General features: G+C 34.8%; 1 protein-coding gene across 2 annotated transcripts in view; it reads right to left on the reverse strand.

Annotated features, from left to right (window-relative positions):
• ush (u-shaped) overlaps positions 1-26,693 on the reverse strand; it is a 181,032-nt gene that overhangs the window by 151,182 nt on the left and 3,157 nt on the right. The window contains exon 1 of one of the 2 annotated variants that reach the window (XM_064437081.1): positions 12,979-13,174. The exons of the other annotated variant lie outside the window; for it this stretch is intronic. The gene's annotated coding sequence lies outside the window, so the exon portion shown is untranslated. Of the gene's footprint in view, positions 1-12,978; positions 13,175-26,693 lie in introns of those variants that run through there. 2 annotated transcript variants of the gene reach the window in all.

The raw sequence follows: 26,693 nt of genomic DNA on the forward strand, positions 1-26,693 counted from the left end.
TCAACCATCCTTGGGAATGCTTTTGTTGCCTCACCCGACATCCACTGGAGTATATGGAATGGTCCTATTCTAGGGCGGAACCACACGCCACAAAATGGTTAAAATAAATGTGTTTTGGGTAAGTTTATTTTTGTGAAATAAAAGTCTCCAATTTATTTAAACAATAAAATAAATATGTTTACCAAAAACAATTCAAATGAGAGAGCCTATCAAAACTGATCATTCAAATTATAGAACAATAAGCTGGACCACAGATAAAACAAACTAAACATGGCGGCAGTAATAACCAATATTGCTGAAACCAAACACATATAATTAAACTAAAACATTGTGTAGAACATTTATCTAATCTCCAATCAGACCATTAACAGTGGTGTATAAAAACATACAGACAAGTGGGACTAACGCTGTGGCAGCGTACGGGACACACTGCTCAGTAGTTCGGAAAACATTTCTCTAAATATAAAGAACGAAGATTAAGATCAACAAAGAAATACATCAACTTGGTAACATGGTGTCCACAGGCCAATAACATGTTGGCCATCAACACAAAAAATCTTTCATGAGCTTTTACAAAATTGTGAATATTTCAAAAACGACTTAACCGATTTTGATGATTCTGATGCCGATTTTGTTGTCCCGCGAACTTAAAAATTATACTGGCATACCCTACATAGTTTTTAAACTTCATCAAAATCGGACCAACGGTTCAAAAATTATCGCGTTACAAAGTTACATCCATACAAAAAGTGTGTTTTAGCCCCAAGTAGAATTGTAGATCTCGCTCGTTCAATAATAACCCAAGGCAAGCCAGCCTTTAACTGGATAGCCAGAGTGGGGATATATGTATAATAGTCTGAAAAAGAAATCTAAAGGTCATGTTTGTCTGCTTGCTCTGTAATATAAAATAGGTACCTAATATCAGTTACACTATCGTAATTTGTTCTACCATACAACAATACCACAGTATCTACAAAAGTTGTTTATCTCAAATCAAAGAGTCGAAAATGCTATGGAAATGTAACATCGACCTTTGAATGCTGCCCAATTAACAAAGATATCGATAAAAAATACTCGTCACTCGCTACCGACGTAACTCCCGAGTTATCTCACCATCTAAAACGACTGGAGCAATCACACCATTGCACTTACTACATCCATACACGACCTGTCAAAATAAACAACAGTTGTCCTTAAACAACATCCATACACAACAGTTTATTGAAAACATAATAAGGTCCATCCAACTTAAGATCTACCAGGGAATCGATACATCACCTGTCAAAATCGCATTCACGAATCTCGTCTCAAGCGTGTACAGTTTAAAGAATAAATTCGAATAATGTCAAATCGGATTTGAGCCGATCTAAACAGCCGGGGGCATCGCGAATCGAATAAAACAATCGAGACTCTAGTGCGAGAAAATAAACGACAGAATCGATTGTATCTGTTCACGAGAATCGAGAGGTTGTTAACAATTGACGCCTGCACTATAGTTTATGCTTGTTTGAGATGAAATGGATCGTGAGGCCGGAGGTCGAGGGGGCAGTTTGTCAGGGGAAATTGTATCTAAATGAGAGGAAATAGGGTTAATTTTTGAAGCGATCGGAGTGAAGTTAAGAAAGAACAATGGAGTGGAATGAGATGGGCCAGGTGATTAGCCGCTGGTCGCTGGACAAGGTCTATTGCTTTTCTATCACACGAAAATTATGTTAACATAACTGTTTTCTGTTTATTACAACTATTTATAGCTTGTAGTGTCGTACACATGATTATTCAAACACTTAGCCATCTATTTATCGATATTATTGTGTGACAAATTGTGTGTCAAAGTGTAGTCAGAAGGATGAGTTTCTGAAAATAGTCTTTAATAAGGCTTTGAATAAGAATATTGACCCCGGAGATAAAAAGTTAATATTACTTCAAGTACAAATTATTCTCTCATATCCGTTCAGTCACTTAATATTATCTAGTTGCACTCTTTAAAGCACCACTTGGTATGATCCCTCGACAATAGTTTTATAATTTAAAAATAGAAAACGTTATATAAACCACGAACAAGTTAATAATTCGAATATTTTTTTACGTCGTTACTACACGGGCGGTTTTTAAATAAAATCATTTATTCAGAAATTAGGCCGTCACAGGAACTTTTTGACGTCATATTGACGACCTCGGTAGCGCAGTGATAAAGTGCTTGCCCCTGAACCGAGAGGTCACGGGTTCGATCCCCGGTCAGGTCATGATGGAAAATGGCCCGGGTCTTGGATGTTTATCTATATATGTATTTGTTATAAAATATAGTATCGTTGAGTTAGTATCCCAAACACAAGTCTCGAACTTATTTTGGGGCTAGCTCAATCTGTGTAATTTGTCCTAATACATTTGTTTATTTATATTCTAAATTAAATAATATATTTACCAAAGCTATAAACTATTAGTATTTACTACCTTAGCACCGCTGTATATGGTAATATACAATTTGTCGCTTTAAGTTTCTAATAATACGATTAATCTTGGAACGTACGACAAACATCAAACATTTTACGCATTTTGGTTGTATTACACAATAACCACGTGACAGTAATTGTTAATGTTGCCAATGTAGGAAAATCTCGCAATTAAAAATAAATGTATATAAATAAGTTCTTCTATTATAATGATAGTGGAAGTATTGCTCGCAAAGAAAATTTTTATGAAGAAATTCAACATTTTTCAGCGGTGGCACGAGCGTGCGAACCGCGGCGTTCGGAACGCTGTGTCCCGCCCGTGTGGACCAACCCTACACCCACCACGTATGATGACCACCCGCGCGCTACTGGAACGAAAAGGTGTCAAGTTACATCGTGTAAACACAACACTGCATTTTATCTGACTTAGGTATCGCTTTTTATATATATCGTGTTAGTTAATCGAGAGGTCAATATACTCTTCAATATGACACCGTGAAAATACAGTTTTTTTTATCCCCGCATATGATAATAGACATATAAGCCTGTAGATCGAAAGGTCCCAGGTTCGTATCCTACTCGTGCCATATTAGTTTGTATACCAAATACTAGTTTTCATAGACCGCCACTTGCTTCCGGTGAAGGAAAACAGTTGACAGTTTAGTTCACTAGTGTGTATGTGACTACCTGCCACTAGATGGAGGTAAGTAGGCGTAAAAGTCATGTCAGATGCCTTTAGGTGACTTGAATAAAATCTGACACCAGTGTCATTAATAACACACTCTATATGATGATAATAGGCATATTTACGGCCAAATTTGCCATGCTTCGGGAAGCACGATAAGCCGTTTGGACCCGGTTATATTTGACAAAACACGCCAATCCGCAGTGGGCCAGCGTGGGTCTCGGCTTGGCCCATACTCTATATGCATCCGTAAGCAAGGCCTGGGCCCCAGCATTAATAATAATAAATAAATATATTAGGACAAATCACACAGATTGAGCTAGCCCCAAAGTAAGTTCGAGACTTGTGTTACGGGATACTAACTCAACGATACTATATTTTATAACAAATACATATATAGATAAACATCCAAGACCCGGGCCAATCAGGAAAAGATCATTTTCCATCATGACCCGACCGGGGATCGAACCCGGGACCTCTCGGTTCAGAGGGAAGCACTTTACCACTTCGCCACCGAGGTCGTCAAAGTCACGAAAAATTGAGGATATTAAATTGGCTGATAATGAAAATGAATTTTTTTTGAGACCGCACCATTATTCAATGGACAGTGGGGTAAAAATAAAGTTTCAGTTACTCTTCAATTACGTTTATTTTTACGAATCAAACATTAATTATTTATTAGCGCAGGTTATATACCATGGCGTACTATGTATGTAACTTATGCCAAGTCATTTATTCATAAAAACATTACCCACAAATGCCCACAATTAACCCAAACTCCAAATCTTGAAAATCAGACAAAAACAAATAAAAATAATTCAAAGCGCCATTCTAAAAATGTAGTTGATTAGTGAATCGTCTTCTTCATAGTCGTATTCATGGCTGAGGGTCGTGGTCATTACGTGGAATGAAACACACACAACTTTCTTGGCACTATTAGTAGAGTGGTTTGCCATTGCCTTCTCCATTTCACACACAAGTTAATAATCGACCAGTGTCCAGTTTTCCTCACGATGTTTACCTTCACCGTTTTAATTGCTGGCCGTTAAATTACTATACATGAGTCAGATTGGTATACAAACACATGTGGCACAAGTACGATTCGAACCTGGGACCTATCAATCCACAGGCGGGTGTAATGGTTAATGTAATAATTAAATGGTGAATAGAAAATACATTTCATGTTCTTAATTTAAAGTGGGTAAATACATGAAGTAAACGATTACTTCAATGATAAATTACAGCATCCGTTGACGAATCGATAAAGAACAGACAGACCAACATAGTCACCGTAAAATCTATTCTCATAGTACATCCTCACACAAGAGTGGGTTGAAAGAAAAATGGCGTTCACAAATCAAGCCGTCCTAATCTAATTCAACTTTCCCTATTGTTCTCAAGATAGCTAAAACAAATAGTACTAATTACGAAGTTAACAATCTGTCTGACTGATCGTCCGTCTGTACGACAAATTAGGCGAAATATTTTTTTCGATTAGTAGCCATTGTTTAATCGCACCGGTTAATAGCAGTGGCGATAACATCTGAAAGTCGGCGCGTTTCCACTGTCATGTGTCAAGTAAAATGTAAAGTGAATTGAATTAGCGATGGTTTAACTATTTGTACCTTCTTTTTTCCCATTTATGTAGAGACGACCACAGATATAAGAACATTACAATGTAATGTTCTTATGTCTGTGGGAACGACACAGCAATATTGATAATAACAGTCTATTTCACTCTGTCACTTGCTATTTATCTTATTCTTATTAACAAATTTTCTGACGCAATCGCGCAGTCCTATATTTAATATTGTTTAATACACTATCGCTTTTATTGAACCAATCAAGAGTATAATAAATCCTAATTTAATATACTCTTGGTTGGTTCAATAAAAGCGATGTTGTATTTTAAAAAAAGCCCATGTGAAACACCCAAACATATAAATTGATGTGTCACATCTAGTAATGTGCCGCCGGATATGCTCAATTCTCAGAAACATCTTTCCTTGAAAAGAAACGTTTATTAAATCGGAAATTTCCCTGAATATCGGAAGTTTTTTGCGAAGTTCTGATAATGGTTTTCCCGGCCTTAAAATTCGTGATTGTGTAAAATGAAAATTCTCGCAATTGGAATACATTTTGACGTCGATTAACATTTCGACCCAAATATTTAGCGCATAGTTGGATATTTTAGGTGCCAAATCATACTCTTATCTTAATAAGAAGTTCGGCGAACATATTGATGAAGACCAAGTAATAATCATACCTGCATACTGCCTATACTGAACCATATTCTTAACTAAATTTTATCCATGAAATTAGTAGGTAATTGTACGGAGTACCTACTAATTCCATGATTTTATGAAACGAATTCCAATTCACTTTTTTCGTAAAAATGCCACAATGACGTGACGTGTCGGACATTGGAACCGCGCTACACTAACACGTTCCCTCATATCCGGGAATCTTACGTAGATTTATGAGATTCCATAATTGACTTCAATTTGCGTTGCGCTTCAAATTTTAATTGAAAGATTTTCAGATAACCTTTGCTTTTTTTGTAAACATATTTATTTATGTCGAAGTATTTTATCTTTGCTCACCATTAAAAAAGTATCTTAGCAATAGCTAATATGATTTTTTAAAGGCACACACACACACACAATGTGAAAGACAACCATATTCCCGTGCAGTACTTTTGCTCCACGTTTTTATAAAATCGTAACGTATTCGTGTGTACGCACGAGTTGTACGTTAAAATTCCACACAATTTTGCTGTGTACGTGCTTGCACGAGCCTTAAATCGTATTTTTTTTTAAATCGATAGATAAATGCAGCGATTCAAGTGTTTGTGTTTGTTTAATTTATCACATCTTATATCTATATATCTTTTAGACAAAAAAAAATACGAAAAATAAATCAACTTCATTTTACAAATACATTTAATGCATTACCGCGGATCCGATTCGATCTATGGCCTTGCACGATATCGGCTGCATAACAATATACTTATTGATTAAATTTGTGTTTCCATAACCATTCCCTCATTGTGACATCTGTGTAACATATTCACAGCAATAAAATATTAATAACCTTCTCAATCTTCTTCTTTTCTATTCCAAATTGCAAACAATGATATTAATTTGTCTACATTAATTAATTGTTTGCAATTTCGACTGGTCTCAGTGCGTAGCCACAGCGATTGCTTCGTCTTTGGCCTCATACAATACAAGTCCTGTAAGGAGCTGGAGAAGGGACAGTTTTGGGTAAGACAGCAGAATGAGCCATGGATTGCTCCACATTCACATGGCAACCATTTAATAAAGGATTTCAGATGCAGTATCATGTCTTTATCTCTTAGGGATATAGACAACCTCGACAATATACAATAGACAACCTCGGTAGCGCAGTGGTAAAGTGCTTGCCCCTGAACCGACAGGTCCCGGGTTCAAAAATTCAAAAATTCAAGATCCCCGGTCGGGTCATGATGGAAAATGATCTTTTTCTGATTCGCCCGGGTTTTGGATGTTTATCTATATATATATATATATATATATATATATTTGTTATAAAATATAGTATCGTTGAGTTAGTATCCCATAACACAAGTTTCGAACTTACTTTGGGGCTAGCTCAATCTTTGTGATTTGTCCTAATATATTTATTTATTATTATTATTTTTATTCTCTTATTTTAGATTACGCGGGTTTGTGACCAAGCGGGATCAATTGAGAAAAAAGAAAAAGGAGCTTAAGAGTTTTGTTATATATATATATATAGTTGTAAATAAACATTTGCGAATGCCTCGTTTATGGCTGGTTTACTGGTTGAATTCATATAAAATAGTGATAAGGAAAAATAAATAAAAATTACCTATAGGTAGGTACATCAGAACAAATGGTCTGGTAACTTGAAAACCCAGATTCATTACTTTATCTTATCGCAGCAGACGAGTCCATTAAGAAAAACTATCTGCGTGTTATCTGCAGCTTATCTGTCAGATGAGAGCCAAATCGTTCTTGGTATGACGCGAGTAATATTTAATATGAATACAGTTTTAATCTGTATGGAAAATACCGTAGGATAAAAGATACTGTTTTTACAGCGAATATATTCAAATTCAAGTTCAAATTCAAAATTCTTTATTCAATTTAGGATGATATACATCACTTATTGACGTCAAAAAAATTACTTAAACTAAGTCTACTGCCGGCTTCCAAAGGGCAAGTGAAGAAGAAGCGGCGCAACAAACTTCACCGCAGCCTTTTCTCCAAGGACGTCAATTAACAAATATAGGTCTTATACATATATTAAAAATTAGGAGGACGAATTTACATCATTATTAAAAATGACAAAATTTGAATAAATAAATAAAATAAAAGTTGTATTTCCAATAAAATTATTGAAAATTGTCACACAAAATATATATATAAATAAAAAGCTAAATGTACAAAATGTACGTAATAATGTCATAAATCAACTACATATAAACATTTGAATAATATATTACTAAATATTAGTGGGAAACTTTGTTAATAACATTCGGATTTGCATGTTCTCCTTCTTGTTTAGATTCTTTCGTGTTAGTTTCGATACAAATAATCTGTAACATGTAATATTTTATGGCAATAAACATTTTATAATTTGTATCTCCTTTTGGGATTCACGGCACATAGTCCGGTCCTTTGAGAGGCTTGCGTGGGGATATGGATCCAACACGTAGAGGCCCTTTGGAGAGTTTTGATGTTGTGTAGGTCTCCCGCCAATACCAATTAAATTATTATTATTATATTTATTTTTCCATGAAAATTTATATCCCACTGCATAGCCAGGCAATGCATCTTGATGATTAGTAAGAAATTTAGTTAATTAAAATAATCCCGCAACTAATTAATCATTAATTTCTAAACCCTTTTATGTCCTAGGTATATAGATGTAAAGTTTTCTATTGAAGTTGGTTCACCCGTAAGCAATAGAGCAAGTATCTAAATGTGTTTCTATCTCGCTCTGTTGAGCTTTCCCGGTCGCTTCCGCAGCCACATAGCTTCGAAACCCAGTGTCCGCCTTAAAGTTTTTCATCTCCATTTCAAAGGCTATACAAATTAGGAATGAAGTCCTAATTATTTAAATACCAAATACTTTAAAGCTAACAAATGACTCCTATTGACATATTTCTAACCGAACCTTATCAACCCGGATCCAGTGGTTACTAATACATTTTTACTGATAACAAATGCAATGGTTAGTTGGTTACATCACCGTCTTTGTCTGTCCGATACTGAGCGATAGAGCACGCATGATTACTTTGTTATTGTAATTTGGTTAACTGGTTGGTTAACTTGTTAACGGTTTGTCGCGTTCCTTCTTACCAGCTGCGGCCATTCTGCAAGGCTAATATATATTATCAACATTGTAAGCTCTTTATTGTACAAAGGAAATACAGAGCAAGTAAAAAAAAAGTGTACAGAGACAGTGGTTACAGTTTTTAACTTTGAGAATTACAAGATTGTATATTTTAATATTATGTATAATGACGTAAAAATGTGATTTTGAAGGCCCATCTATTATTTCTTAACGAACGCCAATATAAATGTAATTGTACATATGTACATTGCTTGCGTTAGCGTAATCTAGCAAGTTAAGTTTATTTTCATTTGCAGAGTGACCAAAGGCCGCTTGTATATAGCATCAATAATAATATCCGAACGGGTCGTTTTTTATATGACAGTCATAAAAATTCGTGATTTTATTTTATTTTGAAGTTTACAGTTCTTTTCAAACAGATGTCACGGAAGTCATTAATTGCTAGTTAAATAGTAAATATTAAAGGCTTTTGCTAGCAAAGGATTCACTCTCAGATATAGTATAGTATGGTTATGCTTGGACAATCGCCACCATACTTACAACTAGTTTGGCAAGCATATAAACTAGTATAAAGTTTTCTTTATATAACTTTACAAACTGTCTAATATGTTTATATAACATTATAAACACTAGGTTGCGGTTCGTTCCCATTGAGTCACACCGCGATTTGTAACACTGCTACGGAGAAAAATTCCCGTTGTGTAACAGTGTTACACATTTCAGCTATCTCCCTCTCAATGAGTAATACTTATGCAATCAATGCCATTTATTTTATTTTATTAATTTGCCATTTATATTATTTTGTTTTATTTTGTGGTCCCCTATTTTTATGCATACAATTTTATCTCATAATTTAACATGCCATATTTTTTACTTATCACAATAATAGTTACGTACAATTTTTTTACGCATACCTACCATAAGCATAACAATTTTTAAGCATAATATTCTAAAGCATATTGTCGGCTTATGGGTGGCCCAAGTGCCACCCCGCCTCACCCTAACCTACTGTTACACTATAGTTTTATGCAAATCAAAATTATGGTAAAATATATTAGGCTAAACTATAATTATGCTTATTGAAAATGTATGTCAAAAAACAAATATGTCAAACTATTCTTATGTCAAAAAAATATATACCTAACTCGTTACTTATGCTAAATTAAATTAGGATTAAAAAATTATGCGAAAAAAGGTATCCCTTATTTTTTTATAGCCTGTATTGTGTCCCACTGCTGGGCAAAGGCCTCCCCTTCTTCCAAGGTCTATATCCTGAGCCATTTGTTGCCAACCACGCCGAAACCTGTCAAAAATCATCCCGCCATCTAGTTCGTGTTCTACCTCGACGCCCGCGTCCTTCGGGAACCCAATTTATGGTGACCTGTGCCAATCTCTCTGGCGGCATTCGGCAAACATGCCCCGCCCAATTACACTATATACTGTTATTATATTTCCTAAATATTCGAAAAGTAGTATAAAACGCTGCGCCCGATTCATTATTAATCAGACCGCCTTGACATGCCGCGCTAAACGTAAACGCTTTTAAACACTACAGAGTTAATTAGTGCGATATTCGTACAAACACATAAAAATAGTTACTTTTACTGATAAGATATTAAAATATGATCTTTGTTCACATCTGGTTAGTTTAGGCGATAAGCAGCTGAACTCAGATAACGCGGGTTGTGACTATCTCATATCTGTTTGGGTTTCATCTAAATGTGATGAAACTTAACGTGAAAAAGTGCCTGTGAATGTCTAATTTCTGAATAAATTATTTGATCTGTGGAATGACGATCAAATTAAAGGATGTTGCTTGAGACTTAGTTAGATCGATTCTTTTGCCCCCATAACGATCTATAGATATTTTCGAATACAAAAATAAATATTATAAATTATGAATTTCAACTAAACCGTTTGTTTTTTCAATACGCGAGTTCCAAGAAATATATTATATTTTCAAAGACATGAAAAACGAAGAAAAACTTCACGCTGCCATAGCCAAAAGCTAATAATAAATACATAAGGTAAGCCTTATGAGAATGTGGAGCTACCTCCATCCATTCTGCTTATAAAAATTTAAAAAATTGCTTACATTTTTTTTTTATTTACATGTAATGACATGTAAACCCTTTAGCTATCTTATCCCACGCGTGGGTGTGGACATCGCGATTTCAAATGCTGTATATTTACAACATTTGATATCGCGATGTCCGCTATTGCATGTAATAAATTACATCATGTATAACGGTAACACCTCTAAAAATATATTATAACCATATATTATTAACACATAACCAGTTAATTATATATTTTTAGAGGTATACCACAGCTTATGCTTTCACGGAAAATCGTAATCGATAAATTTCAATCGAACGCATCGATCGATTTTGAAAGGGGGAATTTTCTTGAAACTTTAAAAAAAATTGCAGATAATTTATGAAATAAATTTCAAAGGGTTCAGAATTAAACCATTTTCAACTTAGTGCGTTGGTCATAAGCATTATTTTTCGTATTAAACAAGTTTATTTCAAATGCATTCAACGCGTGACAAAAAAAAAATATATCCGTGCAGTAAACAGTTGGGGAGTTCCCTCTGTGGAAGCCGATGCTTGTTATAATACTGTATTGTCATAAAAACTGAAGTGACGTTAAAAAATCACAAGGTTAGATTACAGAAAAACATCCGGGCAGGTGAAAGTAACTAACAGCTTTTAAAATAATCTTCAAAATTTTAGATTCCCTCTCTCTCTTATTTAGTTGAGTGATGTCTTGTTTTACTGGTTCCTTCCTTAGTCGTTGAGCTTCGTAGCCCAGGGCTCACATACGAGGGCTGCTATTTATTTATCCGGAACTGGCCAATAATTCTAGAATATTTAAAAAGTAATTACAACATTTGAAAATAGAACTCTTCGGCTAGAGAATAAATATTTTTCATGTCCCTGTCTATTGTTTTTTTCAATTGGCGCCAATTTTGAAAATAGCTTGTCTTCATTGCCATGGATTTAACTCGTGAACATTTTCGCGCGATGATTTATTATGATTTTCGGCGTGGATTAACTCAAAAACAGTGCATCGAACAACTGATTTTAACTTTTGGAGATGAAGCACCATCGAAAACCACTGTGTATTATTGGTTTAAGGAATTTCAACGTGGACGGTCTATGCTCACGGATGAAATTAAGGAGGGTCGTCCTAAATCGGTAGTGGTACAACAAAATATTGATGCTGTGCGACAATTAGTAATGCAAGATCGTCATGTTACATACCGCGAGATAGAGGCGTCTCTGGGCATTAGTATGACGAGTATACACGCGATATTACACGAACATTTAATTGTTAAAAAAATTTGTTCGCGTTGGATTCCGCACAACTTGAGCGTAGATCAAAAACAGGCTCGTGTCGACTGGTGTAAGAAAATGATAAAAAAATACAACCGTGGCACGTCAAAAGCTGTTTATAATATCTACACAGGTGACGAAACCTGGATCTATGCTTATGACCCTGAAACTAAACAGCAGTCAACGGTGTGGGTCTTTCAAGATGAACCGAATCCAACAAAAGTTGTTCGTGCGAGAAGCACTTTAAAGCAAATGGTCGCTTGTTTTTTTGGTATCAACGGACATGTAGCTACAGTGCCACTAGAGAATAGTAGGACGGTTAATTCTGAATGGTACACCACCATTTGTTTGCCAGAAGTCTTTGAAAAAATACGAAAGAACAACCCACAACGCAGAATCATACTTCATCACGACAATGCTAGCTGCCACAAGTCGGCTGAAACAAATAATTTTTTGGAGGGTCAAAAGATTGAATTGACGGGTCATCCGCCGTACAGCCCCGACCTGGCACCCAATGATTTTTATTTATTTCCAAACATTAAAAATAAATTACGTGGTCAACGTTTTTCGAGCCGCGAAGAGGCCGTTGATGCGTTCAAAACACACGTTTTGGACATACCTCAATCAGAATGGAAAAAGTGCTTTGAAAATTGGTTTCATCGTATGCAGAAGTGCATAGATCATCGCGGAGAATACTTCGAGAAACAATAAAACCATATGTAATAATATATGTTTGTTTAATTTTGTTATTCCGGATACATAAATAGCAGCCCTCGTATAAGATTAATATACAACTACTAATATTTCTTTCATTGCAACTAAATTACAATTTAAAACTAAACTTTCCCGGTCGAACTCGATAATCATTCTGATATCGACCACGCGTGTATCACGATACCTTCCTCCCTGTCGCACACCCTCGCGATGGTATATCCATCTCTGTCTGTTATCGCGACCGAATTAAAAACAAAGTAATGAGTGGTATGGTATCGCTTATCGCGCGTATCGCAGCATCCGTTGATAAGAGACATCTGCTTCGAGAGACGATTAAAATAACTATTCGTTGAACTGTTCCAACTATTTGTACTGTGATATTGATAAATTGTGTCACAATAATTGAAAGAAAACAAATACATACCTACATACTGCGCCTGTTTTCCATGGATTTTTGAAGTAATTTATATAAATATCGACATTTTATAAGACCTAACGCGACAATTATTTGATTAACTTTTTTCTGGAGTTATTAAAGGTTGTGAACTTCCGAATTCGCTCTGTAAATGAGTTTTCAAATTTCACAAACGAACATACACGATTCGCGTTTAAAAACCTCACGTCTCCCACGTGTGGTGTTGGGCATAAATCCACAAGATACCATCGGTCTGTTTATCAATCTACCCGCATATAAATTAAATTTATCTTCGCGCGCCATCTATTGACGGTCATCTTTAATTGGGATCGCATGATTAGTCACTATAAGAATCCGATTGGTTCGCGAATACTGATTAGTTTGCACGTGATCTTTGCAATTTATTGGCTTTGTTTGTTTGTTTGTAAACTCTTTATTGCACGAAGAAAACACATACAAAGAAAGCAGTGAAACAAAAGAAAGAACGCGTACAAACGGGGACTTATCCCAGAAAGGGATTTCTTCCAGTCAACCAAGTATTTGAAAGGAAAAAATTCAACGCACAAAGTATTGTATTTTTATAGTTCAGGTTCGATTCCCGGTAAAGTTGTAAAATAGAAAATTATTTTGATGTATAAATAAATTATGGTGAAAAATTACATGTTTTTATTAACTTTTAACGTAACACTACTTTGATCAAAGATAGATCCCGTGGCCTTTCTAAAATGACCTCTGATTGTCAATCAGGAATTGACCACCTGCTTTTTTAGAAGAAAGTTAATAATCGTTTCAAAAAATAATCGAGTTATCAAAAAATAAATTAAATACAATAACCAGTCTGCAAATAGTATAGTTGAGTTACAAAAGTAAACTTGATTTTACATGCAAGTTTGAAAGCAAAAACATAGAATTTGAAAAATCAAAATGAAAAATGTATAAGTATGTAATTTTCCTTTTTCGTAAGTAGCCAATCAAGAAAACCAACCAAGTCGAAAAATTAATTTAAAAATCAAAATTTAAATTAGTAAAATATCTTTAGTTTTTGTATGAGTTTTTCCATGAAAAATTTAGTTAGAATGGCATACGTCTTACCCATGAAGTTCGAAGCTTCATGAAGACTGAGAATATTATTATACCGAACACATTATTTAGCTATTTACATAGTAAGTTTTTGTTCTAACGATACCTTTGTTAGTTACTACATAGGCAGCTATAAGATTTGCCTATTGATTGATGCCATAGATGTATAATATAACTGACATCATTAATTCTGATGTTATTTTGAAATCTAGCTTGTTGCACTTGTCGTATTAGGCTTAACCTGTAAATATAGATGTAAATTTGTTATTTAAGTAAAATAAAAAAAAATTGTATCTCAAAGTTTCTTTTTAACAAAATTTGTTTTTGACGACCTCGGCGGCGCAGTGGTAAAGTGCTTGCTTCTGAACCGAGAGTTCCCGGGTTCGATCCCCGGTCGGGGATTGGGGGATTGGAACTTTGGGGATTTGTCCTAATATATTTATTTATTATTTTATCCCAAAATTCCCACAAGAGCTTCGTCCGGGAAAAATAAGATAGATTAACTTTATTCAAGTACTGGCAACATTTAGGATAGGATCGTGGTTTGTGGGTCACAGTGCACGCGATGGCATCGTATCTGCAAACATGATCTAACTAATGATCGTTTGCTCAACCTGCGCCTGCGCATATCGCTATATCTCACTGTTAAAAACTTAGCTAAACTTTTAGGGAAACGGTGATAATAAACATAGGTATATATCGAAAATAGATAGATGCCATTTTTAGCGTTACAAATTCAGCCCAAAAATTATCAAAACATTTCGATTTATGCCATTTACAATCGTTACAGTTATGCGTGCATATTCCCAAAATACAGATAAAAGAAACATTTTTGGAAATTTAAAAATCTTTGTCGGAGTTTTATCGTGGGTTGGATAGTAAATAGGTAGTAAAGTAAGTTTATTATAAAACTTAAGGTAAGACCCTTATTAGGTCCGTTCTTATTATTTTATTTAATGTTTATAAATTTATCACGGCCACCCTCTTGCCTCGCTAGCTTGATCGTAATGTTTACGCGTCAAAGTGTTCGAGCGGATTTAGAATTGTAAAAATTTATGACTGTAGATCCAAATGTGCCAGCGCAGGCGAAATACATCGGAAGGGATTCCAAACAAAGCGTAGCTGCGTTACACCTTGGTCTCTGGGTCACCGATGACCTTAAAGACAATATGGTTATAAATAGGGAACGTAGGTCGCTGGCTCCCAGTTGCAACATGCTGGCCAGCAGACTTGTTCGTTGCACAACACCAGTTAAAATCACGCTATTTAAAGCATATTGTCAATCATTTTACACTTGCAGTCTGTGGGTAAATTTTACGGGTCGGGTATAGCATACAGTGTCTTGCGTGTCCAGTATAATAATGCTTTCAGGGTAATGTTGGGATTGTCCTGGCGTTGCAGTGTCTCAGGAATGTTTGCGCAAGCACACACTGATGGTTTCTCAGCCATTATCAGAAAACGGTGTGCCTCCATGATGGCACGACTGAGTGGCGGCTCCAACAGTGTCCTGAAAGTATTTGTTGACCGATGGGATACCCCTTTGGTTCAGCGGTGGTTGTGGCTTCATGCTGTGTAAATATATTTTTGTTTGTTTTTACTAACACTAGTGTGAGTTAATATTGTATTGTTACTAACATCGTATGGACTCTGTCTGAAACAAATAATTCCAATTGAAAATAACAATGAGATGGAAAAAATCCAGGAATCGAGCGGGAATTGAAACCGCGCCCCTGTCTATCCGGGACAATGCTCTTATAAAACCATTTAAATAATAAAAAATAAAAAAAACATTTTACAAAAAGTAAAAGTTTTTATATTTCCGAAATGGTGTCTCTTACGAGAAAAAGTACAGAGATAATTATGCAATTATCTGCACTGATATATAGAGGCGTAATCGAAACGATGAAAAATTTTACATGTGTGAGAAACGAAAATGGGTTTTAGGAACTTCACGGTTATTTTTAAGAATCATCTTTAGACACAGCATATCTAGGTATAATTATTTTTTCAAAATATGTACTTAAGAGTGTAATTCGTATATCTACGTTTTTAAATCATTTGTTTGACATGTCAAACATACAACTCTCCGATATCCCCGCAGTCGGGTAAAATACTTGTCGCATATGTATTGTATACTTAGTCGATAACATAACTTTATCAGGTGGCTGATAGTGCTACCGATCGTGCTGATAACGCTTATCATATGTGTTAATTGTATTTTTCTACAAGTTACACATTTTATTGCTACTCCTTTAATATCTGTTACGTTAATATATATCATTGCTTAACACGATAATTGTTAATAGATATCGGGCATAATAAAAACTTAATTAAAATTCTAAAATCACTAAATTCTGAAGTTAGTGGCGTTATTTCTTCTGCTAGAAAAGTGCTGACGGTTTCCAAATGGCTCAACACACATTATTCAAACATAGCTAAAAACACTCTCGATTAAATTCTCTTTCAAATAAAATAAACTATACCCTATTAATCATGAACTGAGACAAAACCTTGAACAAAAAATAATTATTTCTCATTATTCCTTTGTTAATTTTGTTCTTACTTTCTGTTAATGTAAATTTTTTATTGTTATTGTTTTATGGAGTCATGTCGCTTACTTAAATGTTTGGCTTGTTAACTTCTCGTTTCTTTTTTCTTTACCTTTTGTCTCAGTCCAAGATGAATAGGGTATAGATCAAAATCGGTTCAGCCGTTTGCTATGATGCCACGGACAGACATACAGATACACAGACACGTGCAACTTATAACTCTTAAAATGACAACACATCAAAATAAAGAACCTAGGAGTGCGGTTCCAGTCATTCCATATCCTCCTATGGATTTGGATCCTGTATGAGGCGAGTAAGGGATAAAAAGTAATGTCAATTAATAGACGGCAACAGCTTTCACAGAGAGCCAGCCAGTCTGTCGTATTCTTCAAAAAAAATTTTTATCTCACGCGGTTCAAAGTATCTGGGACATCACAGCTGCGAAAATAACGCGAAACTACGAGAGAGAGAGAGAGAGATACTTAATAGATTGCCAACACATTGAACAGTATTCCCATAGAGGATTGACATCAGGTTGATTGCAGTCGAAAAATTATATTGAAATTTGACCTTTTTACTTCCAACACTCAAACAAAACCAGTAGATTATCGTTAGTATACTTTGTATAACTGCCTGATAAGTTTGATAAAGTTATCCGCGAAATTATACTCATGATCGGTCAATCACCCGGAGGTGCCACGTGACGTGGGTAAACTGTTCCCAGGAAGATAAATAAAGTAGTGATGTAACGTTTATGCTTATGAAAGTGATAAATTTCGGTTACGAAAATAAATCGTTCTTATTTTAATATGATATTGAAACTTGACAGGTGTGGCGTGTGGTTCCGCCCTTGTATAGGACCACTCTATATCCTCCCGTGGATGTCGAACGTGGCGACTAAGGGACACACAGCCTGGGCAGCTGATAGGCAACATAGCATACGTCAGGCAGGCCGGTTATAAAATCACACAGAATATTCAAAATTTTATGGTCTTTTTTTATTTAAGCTGACTTCGAGGCTTCACAACCCCTAAAGAAACCGAGAACACGCAGAGATGAGAGAGAGAGAGAGAGAGAGAGCATTCATAATGCCCCAAATTAGCGCACAGATAAAATAAAATTCTTTCTCTCCAATGTAAGAAATATAAATCTCGCTAAAAAGATAATCAGGTTTATCTAAATAGATATCTAGGGATCATCGATCAAGTGGAATATCGATAAATCCAGCTAGTTGACGCGACTATCGATAGTGATCAAATTACATGCATGTTGGATGTTTTGTATGGATTACTGGGTACAGCCGAGAAGAAATGTGTTACGGATTGATCTATACTATTATTATAAAGAGGTAAGCGTTTGTGAGTTTGTATGTTTGAGGCGAGTAATCTCCGTAACTACCGAACCGATTTCAAAAATGCTTTCATTAGTAAGGTACATAATCCAAGAATGCTATAGGCTATATTTTATCTCAAAATTCTCATGGGAGCGAAGCCCCGGGCAACATCTAGTTTGTTATAAAAGTTCAAAACTTTGTTCCTCATACAAGATAGGAGTATGTGAATTATTTATCATTATTAGTAAGTTTGTATTTTATGTTATCATTAGTTTTTATTTGGTATGTTTCCCATCGATTTGATGCACTTTGTTGCCCCACAATGGAATCTCTGATTGGTCTTATGATTGCCGAATGCCACATGGCATTTCTTTAAAATGAACAAACATAACAAAACATCCATTTTGATCCTTGCGAAAGTCCCTTTGTCTATCTGTTAGCTTTTACAGCCAACTAAATTTGGTATAGTTATAAGCTGAAATTAATTTATTTAATATTACCGAGAGCTGCGAAAAACAGCCACTATAATAAAATTTATACTTACATAATAGATAGAATTTGTTAAAGCAAAGGACTATAATTAACATAATGTATAATTGGATATAATTTATATAATTATATATAGATATTAATTATTTCGTACAGATTTACATATTTTCACTCAAAGTTTTAGATGTCAATGACATGCCAATTAAATATTACAAACACTTTTAGACTAAAAACTTATAATTAGTAATTTAATACTTTAATAATGTGTATGAAACTCGGTCGCCTTTTATGTTTGGAAAGTGTGCTCCGCGGAGCCCTAACGCTCCGTAAATAATCTGTTGAGGCTCCGCGAAAATATTACTCATATGTATATAGATAAACAAAAGAAACGTACGTATTTAGTACAGATTTAAAAGACAGTTATACAAAATCGAAATAAATTTGAAAATCATTATGTTTTCAGGTCAAAAGTAGTTCAAAATCTTAATAAAATTATTATAATCAAGGCTTTTTTTACTTTGACTGGAGAGATAACATACCTATATTTACTATTAAATTTAAAAAAAGGGTACCAATATCTGAAATATATAACTTTAACTTAAGTTTCTATTAAATGTGCGCATTGTCTCTTAATTTTTGGCTCTGTCAAGCCCGTAAGGAATGAAGACGTTATACTATATTTTCTTTTTTAAAATATGTTCAGATTACAGATTAAGAGCATTTTTTATGAGCGACTGTACATTAAATTAATGTAAGGTTTATCAGTTACTTATCTCTAGATCTATATCGCCTAAACCTATACCGATATTAATCCACATCGATAATGTTATCCTACCGTTTGATTAAATAATTTATCTGGATAATTTATATTTAGGGATTTTCAACAAAATGATTATTTACATAATGAAGTAATTTAGAAATAGTACATAATTAAGTAATTTAGAAAATAAACTCAATTTAAAAATTGCTATATTCATTCCAATGATCCAATACTACCTGATTTAAACTGAGAGTTAAAAAATCATTCTGTCCGTTGAGTTCTACCGTTCAGTTTTAGTTAAGTAATACTATAGCGGCTAATATAAATTATACAAACCAAATCTATTTTGAAAACTGTACCAAAATCCGTCCGACAGAGTTTTGAGTGGGACTTCTTAGAATGTAATGTAAGGATTTTCCCGAAAAGTTGCACCGCAATAAGGAAAAAGTAGTCGTTTTGTCAAGCCCTTCGTAGGTTTTGTTACGATATTTCCTCATTTGCGTAACGTGTACCTCTAAATTGGTCATCAATAAACATACTTCAAGTACTAATACTTTAACAAAATAAGGATATTGTTTCCTCAAACTTGTGACCTGAAAAATATCAAACCAATGTCGAAATACATAGTTAATTGAGTGATAAATATGTATCGCGCATTGTAATAGTCACTAATAATAACAAGTTTGAAAAACAAACTACTAGCTGCGCCCTTTGACTTCGTTTTTGTGGGAATCCTTACATGTTATTTAAAAATGTCCTCCTGTGGCGCCCGTCTGTATGAACGCGATAAACTCGAAAAACTACCAGACGGATTTTTGTACGGTTTTTACCAATAGATAGTGTGATTCCTGAGAAAGGTTTCCGTGCATATTATAGTTTTTTACGAGCGAAGCCGGTACGGGCCGCTAGTTAAAAATATAAAACACATACTTATTATCAATACCGTAATAACTAAGTAGTGGTAAAATCATTAATCTAATCTTTAAATAATTCAGAAGATTGTAAATATCATACCTAAATTCTTAACCTTGTTGTGATGGACATATTTCACATAAAAATTAAATCTACTAGATGAGCTTTGATGAGATTTGATACACGGATACAACACTTTTTGTCATGATATTCCCATGGTAGTAAATGAGTTGAAATTATATTATATATTTCAGACTGTACCTACCCAAGTCCATATTTTGTTAGCAAGAGACTTCTAGGAGACAAAAACCCCAGAGCCAAGTAAAGCCCCGGAGCAAGCTAGTAAATATCAAAACAGGTATAAATAGGAAATTTAAATTATCTTCATTATATTAATCACTACCTATACCCATATGCTTAATTTTGGGCAAACCTTTTTGGTATAATAACAGGACTACTTAACAATTTATCTTAAAAACTTGACCAGAAATCACTCGTCTGTCTGTCTATTACATCCAAAAGAAGCGAAATTAACAGATCGCAATTAAATTCATTATTTGATATGAATAAACTATATTTGAAACGACTCCTGTCCTGTTGTGTTTTTCCTCGTATGGTAAGCACATCGGTGTGCGTGTGGGCTCACACGTGGTGTTCTTACTTGACGCTTATTGGTGACAAATTCTTGTCACTGTTCCCACTCCCCACTCCCACTGTTCCCTCGTTGGGAGCCAATCCTCGGGTGCACCATCAAGTCATGCTTATCGTAACAATGCAATGTCATGAAAACTGAAGAGCCACGGGAAGTTTCAACTCTGTAGGACAACTGGAAGTAGGAGAAATCTAACTTGCAATTAATTTACGTAGACAGATAACTAAACATCGGGACAGATGAAACTAAGCTTGTAAAACATATTTTATACCAAAACAACAAGATACAAATTCGAACAAGACAGCCAGAAAAATGCATATCGACCTTATCGCTAGTTCAACTGCGTCATTAGGTTTATTTCCAAACATAATTCGGCGCTAGAGGCGCTAGTGTCCTTGTTAATTTCCAAAGAAAAGATGTAAAGTAACGAATACACTAGTTATCTCGCTCCGTCATGCTTCGTTGTTTAGTTTTCAACGCACATCAGTGTCAAAAACAACGTAGCTATAAAGCGCAAAGTAGCAATGGTTCCTGACCCTTACTTAGAGATGTAAAAACCTCGAATGTTTGAGTCTTAATTCGATAGACTCGGCTCAATTTTACAAGACTCGGTGTACTAACAAAACTCAGAGCTGAGCTCCAGTCTTTCTCGACAACTCGAACGCCAAAATAGAACTCGTATCTCAAAAAGAGCTCGAGTCTTAAATAGAAGCTCACGTCTCAAAAAAAACTCGAGTCTCAACAAGAGTTCGAGTGTATCGAGTCTTGAGCGTATCAAGGTTGATTTACCCTACCCTTACTAGCTCCATTCACGGAACCCCGGTCAAGTCAAAACGCGGCACGTGTCATCCCCAGCCGTGGGAACTAAGGGTAACATTGAAGGGTCCAACCACACAATATGGTCATAAATACCCATGATTAGGGGTGTCTCTTAAAAGAACCCTCTACACGATTTAGATGAACAAGACTAAAATGTTGTAACAATTTCGATGTTATCGCATTTAGATAATCGTAAAAGTAGATGGGAATTATTCGTACTGTAACGCGTCAACTCGTGAACGGGTGATGCCGGAGGAACTGATCAGCTCGATCTTTTATTAAAAGATTTTTTCATAAATCAAATCTTTTAATAAAACTTTAGATATATATTTTTCCTTTCAACAGCACTTGATCACAATCATAATATGTTATGTGATAAAAAATTATACATAAATTTATATTTGAAAAATGGTAAGCCCTTCTGGCATAATAGGGACCAAATTGAATGAGTTTTTTTCGGCATTTCTTCTCAGCAGTGGTCGTTCTGAAATGCTAGTAGTTTGTAGCTTCGGTCTTTGAATACCTGTAACTGAAGGCTTATTTACCAGAGGTAGACCTTGGTATAGTCAACAGCACATCAACCTATCCAAAGTTATTGCAAACTCGCCGCTATTGTCGCGTCATAAAGTTTCATGCGGGGTAATTTGATGTACTGTTGACTGTGCAAGGGTCGTCTGCATGGGTACCTCACTCTCATTTGTGAGAGAGGCAAGTGTAATTACATAGGGAATGTGACATAAAATCTTAGGACACAAAGAAGGCCGCGCGCGTGTGCCGGTGTTGCAGTCGTTAATACGCTATGGTCACCACTTACAATAAGGTGGGCCGAATGCCTATTTAACTGCCTGGTAGTATTTAAAAAAATCAATCATATGTGTATTGAGTAGAGCAATTGACTTTTTATTGCTAAATGTTGATTACGTAGGTATCTGATTGCAACTCAATAACCGCAATTTATATTTGTACATCGGTAATAATCGAGTTATTACTTCTTACAGATAAATACTGTAATACCTTATGTGTTCGGTAGCATTGTCCCATTTTAAAGCTAAAAAAGGTCTCAAAAAGATCATTTTTTTAATGAAATTAATAACAACTTATTACGTAATGAGTACCTCCATCCGGTGGCTTTATTAAACACCAGTCATTTGAAAAGTGCCAATGGAACATGTAGTAAAAAAGTTTTAACTTTTCACAAGTCTCGTTACAAATAAATAAATCATTGATTAGTCTTTAAAGTCAAAGTTAAACAATGTAATCAGAAATTAAACTTTCACATTCAATTTTTCAAGTTAAAATTGTATTATAATATAGTATTTCTCAAAGAGCTACAAACTACTGGCATTTCGGAACGACCACTGCTGAGAAGAAATGCCGAAAGAAATTCATTTACCAGTGTTGGTCCCTATCATGCCAGAAGGGCTTACTATTATTGTTTTCCATACATTTTTCTTCTAATTGTGTAATAAAGTACATGGTCAAAAGTATACAAAATAATATGTTCTGACTGAGATCGAGAGCTGATTAAAAATTATAAATATAAAACGCGATTAACAAAACAAAAACTGCACGCGCTCGCGCCTTGTCCTACAACTGCTTTGTGTTCGTATATATTTAATATATTTTTCCATAAAATAATGTTTATTTATTCATATAGACAATCCTCCTTAAATGACCTTCGATAATTCCCAAACGTCATAATAAAAATCGAAACAAAGCGATCTCGGGGTCCAGGGTAAGCGTAACTTGCGCAGGCGCACAATGCGCGCGTCATTTGCGTACAAAAAAGCCGCCGCCTTTGATGCCGCTTATCGAGAGCTTGTCCGAAACTACCAGTGTACAATTTGTACATTTTAAACGACTGAAGTAAAGACCCTAGTACACTATCGAAGATTATTGAAAAACTCAAACACTAACAAATAATCTACTATTTACTTTTGAACCCAATACCTGTACTATATACTATATACATGAATAGAAAAAAAAAGTGAATTATATATGCAATACATTATGGTAAACGCAATGTTATAAAAATATCGTTTGTCCAAATGCTAGCTTTTCGTACAGTAAGAGTACAGTAATAACTCGGCCAATTATGTTAAAATCTCTTACGGAAACGAAATTAACGTATATTGGCACTAATGTGGGGCATCATTCAAATCAAATTAAATTCCTTTAATTTGCTTTCAATGTCATATGGCGGCTCCACTGTCGTCGAACTGTTCGCCAAACTTACGCGGATTCGGTTATACATTGCTGGTTTTTCATTGCGGTAAAGAAAAAAAAGCACTCATACTAAGCAATGTTCACGCATTCGCGTCAGCACGTTTCCGAGTTCGGCGACGGTATGAAGGCTGGCAATATACAAAAAGATGTGATAATGGGGGCTCCTCACATTTCATCTTGACACTACTGGTATGCAGAAGTCGTATGTAATGGCCTTAATTATCACATACATATAATAACGTTTGTGTGCAGCAGCCCTTAGACAAACCAGCGGTCGGTAGAATTGAATACGATCATATTACATTGGAGGTAAATTGCGTTTTGTCCTTTTCAAACCTTTTCATTGGTTTAGTCATTTAAGAGCCTATTAGACTTTATTTCCAGTGATCATTAAGATGCCACGTAATATTTGTTTCAGTGAGTCTAAATTATATATTTTCCACACATAAAAGTATCTATATTATAATAAAAACAGCTTAGCTATATCAGAATTTCTCGTGATAAAAACTTTTTCACATTCATATATAAATAAACTAGCGAACCGCCCTGGCTTCGCTCGTGTAAAACCATAATAGAAAACGTAGCGTAGATGTTACACTTGAAGGTTTTGTCCATGTCTGTGCCGAATTTCACCAGAATCGACCAAGTAGTTTTTGCGTATATTAATAACAAATAAAAAACAAAAATATAAATCTTTATAATATTAGTATATATATATATATATATATATATATATTTAAATGGATTTGTTATATACGTCACACATGCTTTTTAATTTTTTAGTAATATATATATATATATACATTTAGATAAAATTAATCTAAATGTAATATCAATGTAGTTAAATTATTTAGTGAATTTGTTTTTAGTATTATTATTATAGGAACCCGATTCGTTTGTTTTCTTAATACCTAATACCAATTGACAACCTCGGTGGCGCAGTGGTAAGGTTCTTGCCTCTGAACCGAGAGGTCCCGGGTTCGATCCCCGGTCGGGTCATGATGGAATATGATCTTTTTCTGATTGGCCTGGGTCTTGGATATTTATTTATATATGTATTTATTATAAAATATAATATCGTTGAGTTAGTATCCCATAACACAAGTCTCGAACTTACTTTGGGACTAGCTCAATCTGTGTGATTTGTCCTTATATATTTATTTATTTATTAATTATCTACATCGCCATCTTCATCATCAACAGACATTTTAAATATCGCCACTGCTGGGGGTCAGGCCTCCCCGATGGATGGATAAGAAGTGTGGGCCATGACCCCCACGCGGACCCCATTGCAATTCACTATACAAATACCACCAAAGCCATCACAAGACATATCTAAAAGTATCTCCGATGCAATATATAATTAAGCTGTAGCTATCTCCACAAATAGCATTTATAAAAACAAATGATAATCAAATCTCTGTTTACTGTCCGTATCAGGTCAAATAAATGATATAATACCGTTAACCCGGTGATAATGTCTACTTTCTAGAGAAATTTTATACTTAATAATGTAGTGGAAAGTCTTTTGTTTTTATATATAGACTACAGATGCCCGCGACTTTGTTCGCATTGTGGAATTGTTGGTAAGGAGGCCAAATTATTAAATAAATTTAATTGTACAGACAAAGCGTAGGGATAACTATACATACAGAAGGTGCCTATCAGACTGAAAAAGTATATTTCCTATATTTTAGCTCGACCATTATGACTCTTCTTCAGGTGTTTCAGATCTTCGATTTTTATGCATCAACAGAAAATGCTCCTCAGACTGGACAATTTTTGTTAAGTCGTCATTTCTATATTCCCTATAGTTTAGCTGTCCCAGCATGTCTTTATCAGGTGTTCCAGATCTTCGATTTTTATACCTCAACAGAAAATACTCATCAGACTGAACAACTTCTGTTAAGGCGTCATTTCTATATTTCCAATAGTCTAGCTGTACCATCATTGTTCTCCATCAGGTGTTCCAGTTTTCAAAATCATTTATACCCTATATGTTGCCCAGGCTTAATAGTCTCATTCAAATCTGTCCAGTAGATCCGGAGATTAGCATGTACAAATAGACAGACAGACAAATAAAGACTTTTTTCTAAGAATTCTTATTCTACTACTGTTTCTAAGTTCATCGCCCTAAGTAATTTTTTTGGAATTACATTAAATGTACGGACACGACTTTTTTACTGTTTTTTTTTTAAGTATTGATAGTTATATTATAGCTAAACGTACATCTAAAGAAAGATTGGATAGTTTTACTCTTTTTAGGATGACACATGAAATCCTTGATAGTTTCGTCATGTCTGTCCGTCTGTCAAAAGCTTAGCTCAGAGACTGTTGGGGATGAAAGCAAATATAATTTGATGGACATTATACATATTCGTATATATAGTTCCCGCGCGGTGCAGATCGGATAGCTATCCTATTAATGTTCAATTGTTTTTATTAATCTCCATGATCTAATGTTTGAACATTGGATCCTGGCAGACGCAACTGTAGAAAAACAAATCATAAAAGTACAATTTATCATGAGGTATGTTAAATTGTATTTTTATTTGGTTGGTTGGTTTTTGTTTTTTTTTTTTTAATATAAAAATTATTTGTGTATCTTGAAGTACCGGCAGAAGTGAAAACTTTAATATGCATTTTTGACGTCTGACAAATTTTCGATCAGGTCACGTGTGCCTTACGCGAGTTTTAAAATATTTTTCTCCATTACAAAAAGTGCACAACGCCGCTAAAGAAGTTTTCACATCAGAAATAGTAATAAAAACGTGTATGTTTGTTAACTTAAATACAGTCTTGTGTAACATCGTAATGACGAACATAAATACAGTCAACCTATTAGAATTTGCATCTGTTACCACTACTTAAAGGTCCATGCCGGGTAACGAGACACTATCGACT

Source organism: Plodia interpunctella, chromosome 1 (genome assembly GCF_027563975.2).
Source record: "Plodia interpunctella isolate USDA-ARS_2022_Savannah chromosome 1, ilPloInte3.2, whole genome shotgun sequence".
Classification (NCBI taxonomy): Eukaryota; Metazoa; Arthropoda; class Insecta; order Lepidoptera; family Pyralidae; genus Plodia; species Plodia interpunctella.